General features: G+C 35.5%; 1 long non-coding RNA gene across 1 annotated transcript; it reads left to right on the top strand.

The window, feature by feature from the left end:
* On the top strand, positions 588-18,514 carry LOC107610022. Its single transcript, XR_001613372.2, has 3 exons — positions 588-692; positions 4,051-4,054; positions 18,475-18,514. It is a non-coding gene; the product is annotated as an uncharacterized LOC107610022 (long non-coding RNA).

Raw genomic sequence — 21,481 nt, forward strand, 5'->3', positions numbered from 1 at the left:
CATTGTTTACTTTCTAAAAATAGTATATCACTAGCTTGGTAAGACTAGTTTAGTGTGGTATAATTTTATTTATGGCAATTTAGTTCAATCTCTAAAAAATACATGTAATTGAATTATGGCAATTTAGTTACATATCATTTTAAATTCTTCAAAATTTTAGAATGCTCTATTGAAAACACACGCCAAGATTTTTCTCGAAAGTTAATTTCTTTTCTTTTGTAGCTATATCTCCAATACACAAAATACTAGATGTGACTCTCTTGACTCTAGTGAAGGAAGTAAGACAGTGAACCTTCATGCTTTAGGTATGACTAAGAAAACAACTTCTTGAATGTGAAACAAGTCTGTATATTTTGAATGTGAAACTAAATCATCAATCTATGAAACAGAACCCCAAAATAAGGAGGTTGAATATAAATTATCACCTTATCCCATCCCTTTGAAGCTACCTGATGAAATGCACGCCCTGGGCTCCTGTTAGAAGTTTTTTTTATAAAAATAATACTCTCTCTCTTTCTTTCTCTCTTTCTCTCTCTCTCTCTCTCTCTCTCTCTCACTCATTACACAATAGTTGATTGTTACAAGACTAATTTGTGTGTTCGCTCAGAGATTTTTGGTCCAATCCCTTCAATTTTTTGCTTGGAGTTCAGGTTAGTACAATTTTTGTGTTGTAAACTTCATTGATTTCTAGGGTATTGTATGATAAATGAAATATTGCTTGTGTTGTGTTGTTGCTTATATTGCATTGAAAACATTGATATGGTTAAATATTGATAGGGTGTTGTATAATAGATGAAATTTTGCTTATGTTGGATGATTTATAGGTACTAAAAACATTGAATTCGTAAGAAATGTCTTGGCACCATCGAGTGTGGATGTAAGGTTGAATCCAATAAGAGGGGGTATTAAACCTGAGTTTTATGACAAGGTTGAGGATTTTATAGAAACGATTAGTAAGTTAGATATTGTGAAGTGGAAAGAAAAGTGTAGATGCCCATGCGTTAATTGTAGATGCACAAACTATAAAGAGCTGAACATTATTAAGATGCATTTGTGGGAAAAGGGGTTTATGCCAAATTATTGGATTTGGACAGAACATGGAGAGATTGACGACACAGGGATTAATCAGACGGGTTTCAATAATTGTGGGAAAAGTGGTTCAGGAAGTGGTGCAAATGTGGAAGAATGTGATATATGTATGACATTAGCTGGGAAGACAACTCCAGAAGGTATCATGAAATGGTTTTCGATTCTGCTGGTCCAGAGGATCCTCATGTAGAGGCTAAAAACTTTTTTGATCTTCTTGAGGTAATTCAAAAGCCTTTATGGGAAGGTTGCGTGCACTCTCAACTATCGATAGCTGTTAGAATGCTATGCATTAAGGCCGAGGGAAACCAATCACAGGAATCATTTAAGCAGTAGGCCACCTTAATTAGGGAAATGGCTCCTGAGGGTAGTGCCATACCTAGGGATTACTAGGAGGCTAAGAAGTTAGTGCAAAAGCTTGTATTGAAGGCAATCAAAATAGAATGTTGCTCAAATAATTGCATGTTGTATCTAAAAGATGATGTTACTCTAACTAGTTGCAAGCTTTGTGAAGCACCTATATTCAAGCGTATTTTCGATGGTGGTTTTAAGTCCAAGAGAGTTCCTGTTAGACGGATGCACTACTTACCCTTAATCCCTATACTTCGAAGGCTTTATGCGTCAATAAGTTCAGCTCCGCACATGACGTGACACATCAAAAATCAACGTGATGATGGCGTGATGACCCATCCGTCACATGGGAAAGCATGGAAAAACTTTGACCATATCCACTCTGATTTTGCTTTGGAGCCTAGAAACATTAGGTTAGGTCTTTGCTCTGATAGGTTTGCCCCCAAATATCCAATTTAGCAAGCCTTATTCTTGTTGGCCCATAATTGTTATTCCATACAATCTACCTCCTGGGATGTGTATAAAAGATCCTTATTTGTTCTTGACTTGCTTAATACCTAGTACCAATAACCCTAAAGCCAACATTGACATATTCTTGGGACCCCTGATTGACGAATTAAATAATTTGTGGAATCTTGGTGTTTTGACGTATGATATTGTAGAAAAGAAGAATTTTGTCTTAAAGGCGGCATTAACGTGGACTATCAATAATTTTCTGGCTTATGGGATGTTGTCTGGGTAGATGACACAAGGAAGATTGTCATGTCCTATTTGCATGGAGGATACCAAGTCTTTTACACTCTCACATGGAGGCAAGGCATCATGGTTTGATTGTCATAAGAGGCGCAATAAGAATGATTTTAGGAAGAATAAAATAGAAAGTGAAGAGGCTCCTACCAGATTAAGTGGTTTGGAGATTTGGCAAAGGGTTAAAGGACTTGGGAAGATATCAGATAATGGAAAGTGGATCAAATCGTGAGAGTATGGTATTACTCACAATTGGACTAAGTAAAGTGTGTTTTGGGAGTTACCTTATTGGAAGGATAACCCGATTCGTCACTGTCTTGATGTAATACACATAGAGAAGAATGTTCTTGATAACATAATGAATACTATTATGGACACTGATAGAACTAAAGACAATGAAAAGGCTAGGTTAGACCTGGCTGAACTGTGCGAGCGTCCAGATTTACATTTGCAGCATGTCGGTGATAATTGTTGGTCCAAACCTAAGGCAGCTTATACTTTAACTTCTGAACAACAACAAGACGTGTATATGTGGGTGCAACAACTTAGATTTCCGGATGGTTATACATCTAACCTATGGTTAGTCTTCTCTCATTCTCAATCAAATTAGTCATTAACTCATTATTTTGCTCTCATAGAATTTCAGCATCATGCCTATATTAGTCAGCCAAACTGTTGTATAGACATCTCCCCTATTATATATTGGCATTATAACTGCTATTTGTTATTTTCAAAATTTCAAATATTTTAATGTGGACATGTTTATAGCAGTACTAAGACGTCTCAATTGTGTATAGCAAAATGGCTTGCTCTGTTTCTTTGGCTTAGCTCCCGAAAATTTTTGCTTTAAGCTCATTATTTACTCACTGAATTCGAATGTAATGTAGATCTCAATTTTCTGTGAATGATTAAAGTTGATTTTACTTATCTCTATTTGTATTCATGCCAATACACGACATGATTTGAACTTTAGTTTTGCAAATCTTGAATCCAAGATGGCAATTTGATGCTAATATTTGTTCTTGTATGTTCAGGTTGGCAGGAGTGATCCTTCCTTTCCCATCCAAAAGAAAAGAGCGAGCAGAGAATTTCTAAGAACAAAAGCGCATCTTCAGCCAAGAACAAATACTTTTGGTGCAGTATAATTTCCTTTATTTTAAGCATATTTGTATCAAGCTTGTTAACCGTCTGCTTCATTATTCTAAAAAAAAATTATTTAGTCTTCCTTCTTATAAAAACTTTTATCTGCCTATAAATCCTTTTCATATTCTTGTTTTTCGTCCATCCTATTGTAGATGGTTTATAGTTAAGGGTTTCTACATAGAAGAATGATGGGGAATACACATCTCTTAGTTTGATTTGTTTAGTGTTATAGTGTAGTGGAATGCAACTGCTATTGTTTGCATGTTTCATGCGGATATGAAATTCAAAAAATTTGAGTCAGACCTAGCTAGTTTTAGTTTTTTTATTTACAATTTAAGTTGAATTACTGAGACAGCTTTAAATCTTTTAATATAGATGAATAAAAATGAGATATTGTATTGCATATTCTAGATAAATAATCTACAAAGAAATATTGTAAACATATTTGATATTGATTTGAAATTACTCCCTGGAGGTTAGTCTTGTTTTGTTGCAAGTGTGTTGCACTGGTATGCGCTAGTAGGTGTGTTAAATCTTGATTAATATATTTAAAATTAACGATCCATAAATATTCAAATACCAGTTCATCAGTTAGATCTAAGCTACTTTGTTACTTTTCCCATTTATCGGTCCAATCAAGTGGACCCTCAAATAATTAATGTCATCCTTGTAGGTTGAAGATCTAGTCCTGTTAATTTTTTATTATGCAATTTATTCTTATAGATATGTTTTGCGGGGTAAAATGTTTAGCTGTTGTTTGTCAATCTCCTTTCTCTATTTTTCAATTGCAAAACATATTTTGCTATGCTTGTATTTGTTTAAAATTCATGGTGTGATTGATTAAAGTAAGTTCTGTTACTATCTTACCTTTAAAATTCCAGAAAGGTCCAATGATTGAGGTTTACATGGATTCTCTCAGGCTCATTAAAATTTGAGAAGATAATTGAATTTACAAATCTAGGGTTGATTAGTAGTGTTTCCATAAAGTAGTGGTTAATAAGAGAAGCTAAAAGATTACACGGCTATATACTTTAATTTATGTAATTTAGAAACCCTATGATGACATCTTATTTTTTAAACAAATAAGATTATCACCATCTCCGATTTTTATTTGTTAAGGAAAAATGTGTTGCCATGTACAAGCGTGATCTCCATGAAAATCTAGGCATTGTATGTTTTTTAAATTCTTTCTATATTTTTTTTATTAGCTTCTATGATCTTGTTCATGATCATTCTACTTTAATTTTTTTTCCATTTAAATTTTCCATCAAATTTAATTATACAAAGACTCAATTATATCGGAAGAAATTTCAAGCCCCTCGTCAGTATTACAAAATTGTAAAGCTTTTTTATATTTGAAATGCTTATAATGTAACTTAAAATAAGGAACCTAACGTCTAAGATCGAAAAAAAATACAATCTAACTTCACCTGAGCATGCAATTAATTTGGTAATTTGTAAAAAAAAGTACTTTTAACAGATCTTTTACAAATATGTTCAATGTTTTGTTTATTTATTTGAATGCATATAAAAGAAATCGTTTTCAACTAGATACTTCATAAATAAGCATAATTCAATTGAATGTGAAACTTTATTTCCCCTCCCTTCCCCCAACTTTAAGTAATCTTGGAACTTCCTACTTAATATTCAAACATTGAACATTATGAAATGGCATATAGTTTAGTTCTGTTTTAGCCCTTAAATGCTTTTATTTTCTAAAATCATCATCACATTTCAAAGTTTAAATCTTGAAATATACTTTCATACAATTACAAATCACATTATGATCTTTAATGATTATGATTCCATATACAATGCTCAATAATATGATGATGATAAAAATTCTACTCAATGAAAGCAAAGTTACACTACAAAAATAATCACTTTTAGCGGTCATTTATTTTGCTTTTAGCGGCAATAAAAATAGCCGCTAATACATTTACCGGCAATTAGACATTAGCCATCTTATGCTTCGCCGCTAAAAAGTTTTAGCGGTAATTATAACATTTGCCGGTAAAAGTATATAAGTTTTAGCGGCAATTTTTTGGCAATTTATATGGCCACTAAAAGTAATTCTAAGATTGCAATGTTATTCACTTTTAGTGGCCATTACTATTGTCGCCAAAACCCATTTTACCGGCAATTTATATGGCAACTAAAAATAATTCTAAAATTATGTTATTCACTTTTAGTTGCCATTACTATTGTCGCAAAAATCTTAAAACTTTTTTAATTATACTCACTCTTTTAGAAATAACAACCTATCCTTTTTCTAAAATTTCAAACTTTTACTAACAATTATTATTATTGTACATAATATAAATATACTAAAATTAATTACTACAAAATAAAATATTTTATTAAATTCAAAATATTTATACAAAAATTTCTCTTGAATAAAAATACTACAAGAAAAAAAAGGATTTAAGAGTAAATCTACATTATATACGCGAATTGCCAAGGCATGAAGGAATTGGAAGTCTTAGCCACAATCTCTTCAGCCTTCTGAAGGCTCCTTTCATTCCCTCTGCAGGGTCTGTCAGAACCAACTCAGCCCCGAAACAGAGTGATTCTTCTTTTGAGATTCATTGAAGCAGGCATTGTAATTTTGATCTTGTAACCCATGGCTGTGACCATGAAAGCTAATCCGATGCCAGTATTTTCACTTGTTGGTTCAATCAGAACACTCTTCAGCAAAATATGACAAGAGCCACATGTGGATAAGAAACAAATCAGATCATACATCTAAATAACCAATATTATCTTCCATCAGTCCACATCCTAGCTAGTTCTGCATCTCAGTTTTATCTAAAAGTAATAAACAGTAACACCAGTCAATCAAAGCCAAAATCACTTCCAAGCTTGAACAAATATCTTTATGTTATGAAAGCTTTTCACAGAACATGTATTTGAATTTGGGCTTACATATATAGTTTGTTCCCTCATGATAACTGTATACGTCAGAATTAAAGTGATAGCAGTGGAAAAAAGAAAGTAATAAAATAATGCTCAGGAAAACTTTAGCAATCCCTTCTCCCTGTCCGACCCTTATTCATTGCACTCCTTGTAGCCAAATAAACCTATACAAGTTAGCTATAATAACTTGCTTTTTACAACCTAAAATTGTTGAAAAATGAGTGTATATTATTATAAAAACTATGCAGATTAAAATATATGTGTAAATAAAGGACTACTTAGAGTTTGAAAACTTTAATTTATACATATAAAAAATTTAAATAATCCTGGAAAATATATAAAGCATACAACTAATAATATATGCCTTCATTACCATTATTATTGGACCAAGTGAAGCTTGAGGGACGATATTAGCTTATGAGAAAGCTAGAATTTGAAGAAAAGGATGTCACAGCCTTAACTCCTACGGCAAATGGTAAGAGATTAGACAATCTCTTCTTTGCGGAGAAAAAAAGAGGTTTTAATGACCTTGTTTCAACATGTCAATACGCATGTTTCAAAGCAGTAAAATGAAAAGCACTTGTTTTTCTTTTAATAGCAAGTGCTCAAATTCCAGAATAAATTGAATAAAAAGAGAACAAACTTACAAATACAAATTCCATCCCCAATCTTTCCCAGCCGATGATGAGTACCCTACTCTGTTCAGGAGTTAACAATTAATCAATCATGCACTTCTACTCCAATAAAAAAATGAAAGGCAAATAGGTGCTTATTATGTAAATAGTATATAGATTATTAGATCCCCCCATCTCCCCCAAAAATAACTCCTTAGTTCGTCATGATCATTTTCCTAATGATCCAAATGACATGGCAAAGTAGGCAAATATGTTGTCTCCTCTCTTTTTTCTTCACCCCTTTGTACACAGACAAGGCAGCCTATCCTTATCCAGCAAAATTAACTTCCCCCATATGGGTTTCCTTTTGAAACCAAAAACCTGATGCTTGAAATTCAAAAGATAAATACTGAGTGAAAAGGTCAACTATAATAAGAAAAGAAGGTAAGGTACCTATGGAAACAAGGGCAATGCCAATGATGAGCAAGGCAATAGTGATATAAGGGACTCTGTTACATGCTTGATAAACCACTATTTTATAGTTTATCTTGTGCTCAATTGAGTGGTTTTTATTAACTCTTTACCCACTTATTCATACTATTTGCATGGTTTTATATTTCCTTCCTAATTATGTGTTTTGATTGAAAATATGCTTCTTTGATCTTATATTTGCTTATTATTAATCCTCTCTTATTACCATTAGATGCCTTGATATGTGTGTTAAGTGTTTTCAGATATTATAAGGCAGGAATGGCTTGGAGGATGGGAAGAAAGCATGCAAAAGTGGAAGGAATGCAAGAAGTTGGAGAAATTGCTAAGCTGTCCAGCCTGACCTCTCTGCACTCAAATGGCTATAACTTTAGCTACAGAGGTCCAAACGACGCGGTTTCAGTTGCGTTGGAAAGCTAATGTTTGGGGCTTTGATTTGATATATAATATGCTATAGTTCCCTTGACGCTAGGTGACGCGACCGCGTGATCCATGCGGCCGCGTCGCAGTGACGAAAAACTAGCGTGGCAAAATCCGAAACCAGCGAATTCTGGACTGTTTCTGACCCAGTTTGCGGCCCAGAAAATACAGATTAGAGGCTATAAAGTGGGGGACTGCATCCATTCAAAAGAAGGCTTCCATAATTCATAATTTTAGGAGTAGATGTAGTTTTTAGAGAGAGAGGTTCTCTCCTCTCTCTTAGGATTAGGATTTAGGATTTCTCTTAGTTTTAGGAGTAGCTCTCAATCCCAGGTTCTTTATTTTTATTTATTTTTCTAATTTAATTTATGAACATCTATGCCAGATTTAATTTCTTTTGTTAATGCAATTCGAGGTATTTCAGATTTAAGATTGCTTTGCTTTATTTATATTGATGCTCTGTTTAAGATTGCTTTTAATTTAAATTAGATATTTTCTCCCTTTTGGCTTTGGTTAGGTAATTGGTAACACTTGAGTTGTCAAACTCAGGAGTGGTTGAAATTGGCTGATTTTGCTTTAGTTAGGATTGCTCTAACACTAGTCTCTCCATAGGAGTTGACTCGGACTTGAGGATCAAGCTAATTAGTCCACTTGACTTAACTAAGTGGGATTAAAATCCAATTCTCATCACATCTGATAAGGATAACAAGGACAGAATTTCCGGTTCTCATACCTTGCCAAGAGTTTATTTTACAGTTATTTATTTATTTTTATTGCTAAAAAATATACCTGTGCGCATTGCCCAAACTTCCAAAACCCCCAATTTACAATCTTCATAACTAATAATAAGAACATACCTCCCTGCAATTCCTTGAGAAGACGACCCGATGTTTGAATACTCGGTTATCAATTTCAAAGGGGTTTGTTACTTGTGACAACCAAAACATTTGTACGAAGGGATTTTTGTCGGTTTAGAGACTATATCTACAACGCGACTGTTTTTATGACATTCTTTACTGGCAAAAATCCTAACGTCAAAATGGCGCCGTTGCCGGGGAATTGCAAACGTGTGCCTTATTATTGGTTATTGTAAATATTTTTCTTTTCCTTGTTTATTTGTTTTTATTTTTGTTTTTATTTTTGCTTTTTTCGTAAATTAAGAGGTTATTGGTTTTTATTTAGTTATTAAAAAAAAATTTCAAAAAAAAAAAAATTCAGATTTTGATTTTAAAATTTTTATCTTATCTTATCTTATTTCAAAAATCAATTTTCAAAAATTCAAATTTCAAAAAAATTTAAAATTCAAATTCAAAATTTAATTTTCAAATTCAAATTTTAAATAACCTTTTAATTTCATTTTGTTTTTATTTTTGTTTTTAAATTTTTATTAGTTACTATGAATTCTCACCCCTCTCGCTTCAAGTTTGATTCCAATGTTGTTGTTAGGAATGGAAACTATAATTAAAATATGCATCAAAGTTGGAAGAATCAAAGATGGGAGGAGCCACAAGGATTTAATCAACCCTCATGGCAACAACCACCTCCATATGCCTATGAACCCTTTCCTCAACATAACTTTGGACCACCAAACTCACAAGCCCCTTTCTGCCATTCACCTCCATATGACCCTAACCCTCAACCACCATACCAACCACCTTATGAGCCATATGAACCATATATAGAACCACCCCAATTCCAACCCAATTACTCCCAAGAACCACCACTTCAATATTCATCATCTCCATATCCATCAATCCAAGAGCACTATGATCCTACTTATGAAAGCCGAGTGCATCAAGAGACAAAGGATCGTTTCAAGGAAACAGTGGATCGATTTCAGGCAACCGTTCAACAACTGGGGCAAGTATTAATTCAATGGACTTCTAGACGCTTAAATACATAAGGATCAGCCACAGCCCCATGTGGACAGTCTAGTGAAGAGCGTAGCATGAAGGAGATACTGGAGGCTCTAGTGGACAAGACAGAGCATGAATTCATACTAGAACAAGCAGAAGAAGCTGTCATCGTTCAAGAAGAAGAGTTGGTTGAAGACTTAGGAGATGCAGAACCTCCATGGGAAAGTCCAGTCATAGAACCTCCTTCCAAGACGGTTGAAATTGATACTGAGGAGGGTGTACAACCTCCAAAGCATATCATAGTTGAAGACTTGGAAGAGGTTGATCAAGAGATGGAGATTCAAGAAGAAGAAGCACAACCTCCCATGCCCCTGGAAAGCAATGAAGAGGAGATTAAATTGGAAGAGAGCTACCAAGAGGAAGAGGTTGAAATTGAAGAAGCTTGCAAAGAGGTGGTAATTATCAGAGAAGAGCACAAGGGAGTGGAACTTGCAATTTCATTAAAAATACCTCCCCCTAAGTTGCCATCATCCTTCACAACATTCAAGTGGGTAAAATTCATATCCCATAGCTTTCTAATCCCACTTGAATATGGGCTACTGGAGACGGATGGTCAACTTAGAGCTCTTTGTGGTATTAAGAGTAAGAGGAAGATGGCCAGTGGTAAGAATTGTCCTACAAGGTTCATCATGGTTGGAAGCTTTAAGTTCAAACGCAAGGGTTGGTATAAAGCTCAACTGAATGGGTCTAGGAAGCTGTTTGGTCGCTGCAGTGAGAATTCAGATCACCTTTCACCCGACTGGAAAAATGCAGATCGAGACAAGAACGGGTGTAAAAGTAAAGTTTGGGATCCTGGAATCTGTTCTGGCATTTGTCACCCCGGGAGCCTAAGAATCTGTTTGAAGCTTCTTAAGGGCTTTACATGCTTAGTTTGGGACCCCGGAGGACACTGGAATCACAAACATTGGTGGAGATTCCTGGATGAGTTCAAGCACAAGCCACCATAACAGGAAGCTCGCCAAATGTCCAACTTAAGGACTTTAACTAAAAGTGCTAGGTGGGAGACAACCCACCATGGTATGATCGTCCTTTTTCATGTTTTATTTAGTTTTATTTGTTTTTGAATTTTATTTTATTTTGTTATATTGAACCTGGAGTTTTGCATCACATTCATATTAACACTGCATTCTGCATTTTTCAGATTAAAAAAAAAAAAAGCGAGCACGCGACGCGATTGCATCAGCGACGCGTCCGCGTCGCAAGGAGATGGGAGACAATATTAATATGAACAGAGAGTTTCGCAGGATCAGTGCTGGAGGCGTGCCAATGGCACAAACCACCCCACGCGACCGCGTCGCTGACGCGACCGCGTCACCCACGCGGCCGCATGACCTGAAAATCGACGTCAAAAGGGTGCATGGCCGAAAGTTTAGCTGTAGTTGGGCTGGAATCGTTCTGGAAGTCCAAGCCTCACCACGCGAACGCGTCCCCCATGCGTCCGCATCATATCCCCATGATGGCCACTCACGCGATCGCGTCCCTCACGCGATCGCGTCACCCAGGATTTTGGCAATACTAAGTTTTGAACAGAGAGTTGTGCGACCGCGAGGCTGCACTCGCGCCACCAGCACAAATCAAGTCACGCGATCGCGTGCCCCACGCGTCTGCGTCGCCTAACCTTATTGCGCACCACGCGACCGCGTCACCCACGCGACCGCGTCGCCAGCGTCGCACAAACTATCCAGATTAGTGCCAATTTTCTTATCTTTTCTTCTCCGAATCCTTATTCTCTTATCTTTTCTTATCTCTTTCTTCTTTCTCTCTTATTTTCTCTCACTCCCATTCTATTTTATTTATTTGCATACTTTCATTCATTGCATATTTTTATTTTTTTTAAATTTATTAATTTTGGTGTTCAAAAGTTCTTATTCAACTGTTACATCTTTTATTGAATTACTTCGGTGCTTAATAACTTGTTTTACACTGTGGGATGATATTAATTATCTGCCAATGCCAATCTTTTATAATACTTGCACTTCATTTACGTTGCCACGAACTTACATTGTCTTTCATTACCCACTCTCTCCTCCCATTGTTGCAAATTTTTGCACTCTTGATCTGCCATGTACTTCTATTGTTTTCTCACTTGCATGTTGTAGCTACCATGTAATTGAGATCCTTATTATCTGGCATTAACACCTACATTTTATTTATTTATTTTCTATATTTTTTTGGGTTACTTTTTCTTTTCCCTCTTCTTTCAGGATGGCCACCACAAAGGGAGAGGAAAAGCTTCTTAATGGGAGAGACAAACAAGTTCCTACGCACATTCCTTGATGAGAAGAGCATCAGTTGAAGCAATCCGTCCACTTGCACATCTCAGCATGCACCGAGGACGGTGCAATCTTTAAGTGTGGGGAGGTCGATACCGATCTCCGTGGTTTAGTACTTTCTTTTCAACACCAATAATCTTATTTTCTTGTTCATTGTTGCATCTGCATATTTGATTGCATATTTATTTGATTTTGTGCATTTAGTTACTACTTGGTTAAAATAATAAATCTCTTTTTAAGATCCTATTTTTGAAAAAAAAAATTTTCACTAATTTAAATAAAAATTTTTAAAAATTTTTATGTGTTAAATTTGTTTGAAGTTGTATTTGGAACATGGTTTTTGAGTCAAAGAACACACAACCTGTGAGACTTTGAGCTTATTTACATGGTTACATTATTTAACCATAAATATTTTATTCCTGTGTGTTCCCTTCTCTATGATTGTAATCTATATTTTGTTCCAACCTATATGTCCATTATTTAGTATATTTACATGTTTGCATATGATTGAGGCCATTATTTGATTTTAGCTCACTTATCCCAAATAAGCCTACCCTTTAAATCACCCTTGTCAGCCACTTTGAGCCTTTTAACCCCCTCTTGTTCTGTATTTTACCACATCACTAGCCTTAAAGCAGAAAAAATAATTAAATATCCCAATTGAATCTTTGGTTAGCTTAAGATAGTGTGTTAATTAAGTATGGGGAAACTGTGGGAACATGGGTTAATAAAGGAAAAGTATAATGTTTCTAATTTATTTGAATATCAGGAATTTGGGAACCTACTCATGAAAAACCAAAATAGAAAAATAATAGAAAATCCATGTGCATTGATAAGTTATGTTTGTTTCTCTAAATAAAAAAAAGAGAAGAAAAAAAAGAGAAAAAAGAAAAAAAATCCAAAAATACTCAATAAATAAGTAAATAAGGGGACAAAATTACCCCAATATTAAGTTTAATAAAAGATCAATGCACATGTGATAAAAATTAAAGAAAAATTTGGTACATGAGTATGGAAATTATACAAAAGTGAGAATTATGGGTAGCTAGGCACGAATTTAAAAGTATATAGAGTATATGTATATTAGGTGAGAGCTTAGGTTAATTGAAGATTCATATTATAGCTCACTTGGCCATACATATATCCTTACCTTTACCTCAGCCCCATTACAACCTTGAAAAGACCTCATGATGTTTGCATTAGTACATTAAATATTTGTTGATTGGTTAGATGAAGAACAAGATTTAGAAAGCATGACTAGAGAAGAGTAGAGTGAATAACTCTATACACTTGAGAGAATAGAGTGATATACACTTCCAGTGAGGGTTTAACGCTTAATTCTATGTTCCCTGCTTTCATGAGCTGTCTTCTTACAAGTTCACTTGATTTTTATTGTTTGATTTGAATTAGTGGAGATTGGTTTATATTTGTCTTGGAGAACTTATTTACTCTTAACCAAGTAAGTAAAAGCATTTAGCATGTAGTTGCATTCATAGGTTGCATTTCATACCATTCCTCTTCATCCTTATAGCTTCTCTTGAGCTTAGCATGAGGACATGCTAGTGTTTAAGTGTGGGGAGGTTGATAAACTACTATTTTATGGTTTATCTTGTGCTCAATTGAGTGGTTTTTATTAATTCTTTACCCACTTATTCATACTATTTGCATGGTTTTATATTTCCTTCCTAATTATGTGTTTTGATTGAAAACATGCTTCTTTGATATTATATTTGCTTATTATTAATCCTCTCTTATTACCATTAGATGCCTTGATATGTGTGTTAAGTGTTTTCAGATATTATAAGGGAGGAATGGCTTGGAGGATGGAAAGAAAGCATGCAAAAGTGGAAGGAATGCAAGAAGTTGGAGAAATTGCTAAACTGTCCAGCCTGACCTCTCTGCACTCAAACGGCTATAACTTTAGCTGCAGAAGTCCAAACGATGCGGTTCCAGTTGCGTTGGAAAGCTAACGTCCGGGGCTTCGATTTGATATATAATATGCTATAGTTCCCCTGACTCTAGGCGACGCGACGGCGTGATCCATGCGGCCGCGTCGCAGTGACGAAAAACCAGCGTGGCAAAATCCGAAACCAGCGAATTCTGGACTGTTTCTGACCCAGTTTGCGGCCCAGAAAATACAGATTAGAGGCTATAAAGTGGGGGACTGTATCCATTCAAAAGAAGGCTTCCATAATTCATAATTTTAGGAGTAGATGTAGTTTTTAGAGAGAGAGGTTCTCTCCTCTCTCATTGCTCGAAAATATACCTGTGCGCATTGCCCAAACTTCCAAAACCCCCAATTTACAATCTTCATAACTAATAATAAGAACATACCTCCCTGCAATTCCTTGAGAAGATGACCCGAGGTTTGAATACTCGGTTATCAATTTCAAAGGGGTTTGTTGCTTGTGACAACCAAAACGTTTGTACGAAGGGATTTTTGTCGGTTTAGAGACTACATCTACAACGCGACTGTTTTTATGACATTCTTTACTGGCGAAAATTCTAACGCCAATGCTATAATAAAATAACTCATCTGTGGGGAACTCAACAAAAATCTTAAAAAACAAAAGACTTCACAAGTAATTTAACACTAAACTAGAATAATAACTACTACTTTTCAAACTAAGGAACCTAGGAAGTTAACAGCCAAACTGGAGGAGCACTAGGTGAATTTGAGCTAGGGAAAAGCTGATAGAAGGCAGAATTAAAGCAAATTCAAAATACAATATATGAATAAAAGAAACAAAAAATAAAAACAAAAGCACATAAACTACTACTCATGTGTTTTTATGCCCGAAATAACAGCATTTTACTTTGATGATTCCTATAGTCCAAACCATGAAACCTATTTACATTAGTGTTCATACCCTGGGTCGAGCTATGCAATCCAGGTTGGACGAAGACCTGAACGACCGACCTCTTTCTAAAGAGCTCGGCCAAATCACCATATTGTCCCAAAGTAGGCCCAAAGCAGAGGATTATAGCCCACCTGAAGGCGGCTGAAAGATGAGTGACCTCACCCACAAAAAGATAAGATAAGATAACAAACTTATCTCAAGGAAGGTCACTCCCCACTGCTATAAATACGCTGGAGCACCCAGGTATAATACACACTTTGATTCTACACAAAAAACCTGCCTAAAGCCCGTGCTAACTTAAGCATCAGAGTCTCTTGCAGGTACCACCCCCCTCCGGTGATCAAGGATCAGCAGCATCTCAAGATTCAATAAGTCGGACCCAGCAGCTTCGATCACACCGAAGATCGACCTTCAATTTCAGGTAACCCTCGGAACAATTAGCTTTCACAGAAAATAGAAATCTACAACTTCACACTTATGTGACTGTTATCAAATAAAGTAATGAACACCCATATACCTCTCTATGAACACCCCTATACCTCCCAATGGAATAATGCCATTCTCTATTGAAAAGTGAATTACAGCTGTAGGGTGACAGAACAGACCTTCAGAGCTTCACCATGGAGAACTGGACTTTCATTTTCTCGCAAAGCTCGATTCAGCAACTTAGGAAAGTCAAAGTTCCAAATCCAAATAAAAATAAAACAAAAATTAAATATAGTCAAAGCTCCAAATCAAATGAAGCAAAGCAAATGTGTTTGAAGTCTGCATTACTATTTTATTTCAAGTTTTGTTCATTTTAACTTCGATTACATAATAAACTAGTTAGCTATAGTAATAATAAACTTTCTTATTCAATTCAATCCTATATTCTACCTTTATATCTCTTACCTATTATTAGGATAAGAAACAATGATTTACTTTTAAGAATTAAATTAAAAGTATAAGAGAATTATTACACACAGCAGCAGAGGATTAATTGAACATATAAATTAGGAATATATGTAACACCTTATTCTTTCTCGTAATAAGCTTTTACATTTTCATGACTCAAACTATATTGCAAGCCAAATATTAAGTTTAAAAACAAATGAATAAGAATTTCATGATTACACAAACCCTAAAATTAAAACGTAACATACACTAAGATAGAGACTCAAAGGAATAAGCATAAAGGTTTACCTTGATTTCCTTAGATGGATGAAGCATTTCGTCGAACAGGTCGGATGCATAAAGACACAAATACAAAAGTTCAAACAAAATTGTTTCACTTAGCAGCTCTGTTCGTGATGGAGAAATAGAGGAGCATAGGAGCAACGATCAACGAGAAACAGGCAACGAGCAACAAGTTTGGCCACCAGAGAGAAATAGAGGAACAACAACAACCATCGAATTAATTGAGCGAAAAAAATTATACAACTGAAAACGATGTCGAGAAGGAGAGGTTGCGATTGTTACCAGAGAGAAATAGAGGAGCAGAGGAGCAACGAGCAACAAGTTTGGCTACCAGAGAGAAACAAAGGAGCAGTAACAACCGTCGGCTACAGCGACAACAACAACAAAATCCTACTGAATTTTAGAATTAGCAAAAATATAAAATAAAAAAAATCGAAAACATAAAAGGAGAAGAACTAATGACGGCAGTGTGGTGTTACAGCAACAACGTCGTTCGCAAAGAGGCGGTTTCTCTCGATCTCAGAGGTTTGGGCGTCGCTACCAGATCTAGACATCAGCTATGTCTTCTCTTCTGAACCTTTGTTTCTGAAAATTCAAAACTAGGTAAACACTAATTTTTGAACTTGCAGTTATAAAATTACAAAAAAATTAAGTTAGGTTGGAAGAGAAAAAGATTCAGATTTCAATCGAAATCAGCACAAGCTTGTTTGAGAAAAGGATTCAGATCACGATTCAGACTGAGATGAAAAGTGGGAAGAAATTCGAGTGATAAAGATGGAATGATCAGTACGTGGTTCTCAGAGTCTAGAGAAAATGAGGCACTAAGAGAGTAGTTTGAGTGAGGGAAAACAGTGAGGTGCTGAGAGCGGGGAGATGTTTCAGAGTTTCAGGTTCAGTTGTTTTTGTTATTTTAAAATTTTAGTATTTTTTTAGTGGCAATAGTTTAAATACCATTATAAGTTATAGTATTATTGGTAAATATATAATTGCCGGTAAAAAATTGTTTTAAAAAGAGAAATTGTGGTAATACTACTATTGCTACTAAAAGTTTGTCCCTAAAAATCATTTTTCTTGTAGTGTTAGCCTTTCTATATGTAAGTGCGCAAATCTTTTATTAAACAGTTAATTACACTTGTTCTACTAACGAATCCCATACTAATCAACTCTAGTCCTACTTTCATCAAGGTTTTGGAAAGAAACTTGTCCTGGAGAAAGCGATGACCGATTTCCTCCTTGGTTTGCATCATATGTAAGTGCATAGATTCGTATCATTTGTTGTAAAGGATGCATTACCTAGTAATAACATATCACTTCTATTAAATAATTTGTTGCATGTTTCTAACTAGGTTCAAAATCAATGCAATGAAATTATTGATCCTGGTTTGCAATCACTTTCTTGGGGTCCTTCAAACAAAGCATCAAATTGTCCAATTTATAAAGTAAATTGATATACATTTCATACTCTTGCAAGGGAAAAAGGAAAAAAAATCGATAACATCGGTGTGTTTGTTAAAGGTGATGAAGGCAACGGGAAAAGTGATTGGTTTGGAGTATTAGAAGATATACTCGAGCTTGAATATACTGGTGGTGACTCTAATCGAGTTGTTTTGTTCAAATGTCAATGGTATGATCCAAGTCGTCCAAATGGAACACGTATTCATAATGACTACAAAATAACTGAAGTCAACCATAGTAAAAGATATCGCCACTATGATCCTTTCATTGTCACCCAAAAAGCTAAACAAGTTTACTTCTTACCTTATCCTGGAAATTGCAAGTCTATGTGGCGTGTTGTTGTAAACACTAAACCAAGAGGTAGAATTGAAACCAATTATGTACATATAGAGGAGGATAAGGAAGAGAATGATGTAGCTTATCAAGTGGATGAGAGCAATCCTTCTAGAATTTCTGACACTGAGTCTCCTATTTGTCTTAAGTCTCCATTTGGAGAGGACCGCATCATCGAATTGTCCATCGGCTCTAGTTCTGGGGCTAAAAATGAATATGATGATGTTGCAGACTTTGACGATCATATCGATTTTTAATAGGGTAATCATTTTTAATATTTGACTTGTCTTTAATATTATTTTAGCTTGTATTGTTTTAATATTGTCTTTAATATATATATGTAGGTCATGGCTCTTTGGGTCAAGGGTAAAGGTGTCAAGGGTCATAGAGGTTCTCGCACCACCACCGTAGTCGCTATTTCAACCACCTCCACCTCTTCTGGGACTTCAATTGTGCCAGATTTTTAGTCAGGACCACTTAGCCAGCTACCGTATTTGATGGTTTCTAATCTAGGCTACACGGGTATTCATCCACCAAGTTGGCCTACTCCAGGATGTATGGGTCCCCCTCCTCCACCCCCTCCTCCAATTTTGATTCCTCCTCTGCCTCGCAATTCCAGTCTATTAGTTGATTCAGAGACACTTGGAAGCTCTAGTATATCTCCTCCATTAGAGACTGCATCGGTTCCTAATAGTGTTACAAAAGAAAGATTGGTTCCAGATGAAAAAACCAGGTAAAATTTGGATCTCTCCATAACTAAATACAAGTTGAAAAAAGTTCTAAAATAACCATATATATATATATTAATTTTGATTATTAATTTTATTAATTTTGTTTGTATATGTTTTCACTAGTTATATGCTTCTAGATTATGATTAAAGTGCCAATAGACTAAAGATATGTGTTTACTACTATATTTAGTACATAGATTGTTACTCAAAAAATTAAATAAGGTGGAATGTCGCTGCTTTTATTTGTTGATCGATTTCATCTATAAATAGGAGAATAGTAAAAGGTTGAAAATTTTACTCAAAAATACACTTATACACATAGACTTCATCACTTCATCCTAAGTTAGTTTTCTATAGATTTATTTCCACTCTTTTTTATTCACAAAATAACAATTTTGATGCATAAAAATTATGATTTTGCTCCTAGATACTAGATTTTGAAACATGGTTTTACGTTGATTCTATCAACTTGTAGCCTTTGATCTCGAAAACATAAAACCGAACCTGCATAACATAAGTAATCTTTTAATAAAATTGTCTGCCTTAATAATTATGGAGAAAGTTAGATCCTGGCCGGCTACGAGGAACAATTCCAAATGTGAAAGGAATCATGCAAATTATAACACATTGAATGAATCCAAATTCCAAACCCATTGAGTGGCATTATCCATATATAAAAACATTCTGTTTAAAACTATTTTTTTTAGTTTCCTAACTTGTCAATTCTTTATGAAATTATCAATTGGTTACCTTTCCCTCCTGGTTCTCATAAGATTACAGAGATTATCAAGAAACGATATGATAAACCATACAAAAAGTTTGGAGATGTCCCTCTTCCGACAAAGAAGCTTTGGTTTAAGGAGTGGAAGGTAAAAGTAACATATATATCATGCAAATCATATAAATTATTCTAAGAACAAGATTATTTTCTTATGAATATTGTTATGTGGCAACTTAATTATAATTATGTTCATGTTGATCTTTGCGTGACACTAGACATGAATGAGAATTTTGTTGGATTGATATTAAAATGTGATTGATTGATTGCGTGATGATTCGCAAAAATTTACCTCTCAACAAATTTCCTAACGGCAAGTGCACCGGTTTGTCATCAAGTAAAAACTCACTGTAGAGTGAGGTCGAATCCCACAGGGATTGGTAGATTGATCAATGTTAATTGGAGAATTATACTAGTTGAGCGAAATCAGATTTGGTTGATAATTGCAGAAAGTAAAATTTGGCGGGAAACTTAAATTGCAAGAAAGTAGATGAACAGAAATTAAATTGCTAGAAATTAAATAACAGAAGCTTAAATTGCAAGAAATTAAATGGGAATGGGAATTAGTGTGAAATTAAAGAGTAAAAAGTAAATAGAATGGGTAGATCAGAGATGGGGGTTCATTGGGTTTCAAGATATTGAATTCTCCGGATCAAATCATTTTCACCTCTTCCTCAATCAATGCATTCATTGATATTGCTTGGCAATCTTAGATGATTGGATCCCAATGTCTTGGCTCACCAATCTTTCTAAGCATGAACAATTGTCCAATGTCTTTATTTAATTGCTCATGGAAAGAGTTGAGGTTCGGTCACTGACTATACCACACAAATTCATAGATCAAAGTATTGGTAGGATTACATGTCACTATATTCATCCAACCCCTAATCTAATCCAATGTGAGAAAGAAATTCTAGCATGAATTCTTCATCCCTCTCTCAAGGATCTGAAGAATTCCAATTATGGATAGCCTCTCTCTCAGGACAACTACCCAATTGAATTAAGACCGAAAGCTTTCTAACAAAAATCAAGAGAAAAGAAAGAATAAGAAGATGAAAACTACTATTGATCCATTGAAATACAATAGGGATCCCTAACCCAATGAAAGGGGTTTAGTTGTTCATAGCTCCCAAAATGAAAATTGGAATTGAAAGATACATTGCAAAGGAAAAATGAACAAAAAGTCCAATGTGCAGTACAGTAAAAGGAATAATAAAAGGGAAAAAGTCCACTGTAACTCAAATTCTAAGCTATTTATACACTCTCTTCCATTGATCTTTAATCTATGAATTGGGCTTTTGGCCTTGATGGAATTGGGTTGAATTGGCTCCAATTAGTTTCCCTTGCTGTTGAGAAGAGACCTGTTCGAATTGCAAATTATGATGCTTCACGTTGGAGTCAACGTTTGATGGCCAACGTTGACTCAAACGCTCTTCAAAAAAACCAGATAACTTTGTTGTCATTGGCGTTTGACTCAATGTTTGAGGGCCAACATTCTGCTATCCACGCGTACGCGTGCCTTGCGCATTTGCGCACAAAGGGCAAAAATAATCATCCACGCGTGCGCGTGCTTCACGCGTGCGCGTGGATGCAAAGATCTCATTTTCCAGCTATAAAACCATGCAGGGGATGTTGGCCTCAGCGTTGGACCTCCAACGCTCCTTCCAACGTTGGCATATTCACGCGTGCACGTACTCCACGCTTACGCATGATTCACCCTTTTCCCCATCCACGCGTACGCGTCACTGACGCGTACGCATCGATTCAAGTTTTTCAAATCCAAATTTTGGGCTCTTTATCGCGGACATTGGAGGCTAGCGTTTGAGGCAACATTGGACTCCAATGTTCTTGTAATGACGCGTATGTGTGACCCACGCGTACGCGTGGATGGTCAATTTTTCCATTCCACTCGTGCGCGTGATTCACGCTTGCGCGTGGATATGAAAATTTTGCTTTTTCACGCCTACGCGTCATAGACGCGTACGTGTCACTCAAAAATTCTTCAGCTCCAGAATTGATCATTTTCTCACAACGTTGGGGGTAACGTCGGATGTCCGACGCTCCCTCAAACGTGAGCATCAGCAAAATATGCAGAGACTTGTTCTGCTTCTCTTCCAACGTTGGAGGCAACGTTGGTGGTCCAACTTGGCCACCAACGTTGCTTCCTCTTCATCTTTTCCAGACTCCTTCTT

The sequence above is a fragment of the Arachis ipaensis genome, chromosome B07 (genome assembly GCF_000816755.2).
Source record: "Arachis ipaensis cultivar K30076 chromosome B07, Araip1.1, whole genome shotgun sequence".
NCBI lineage: Eukaryota > Viridiplantae > Streptophyta > Magnoliopsida > Fabales > Fabaceae > Arachis > Arachis ipaensis.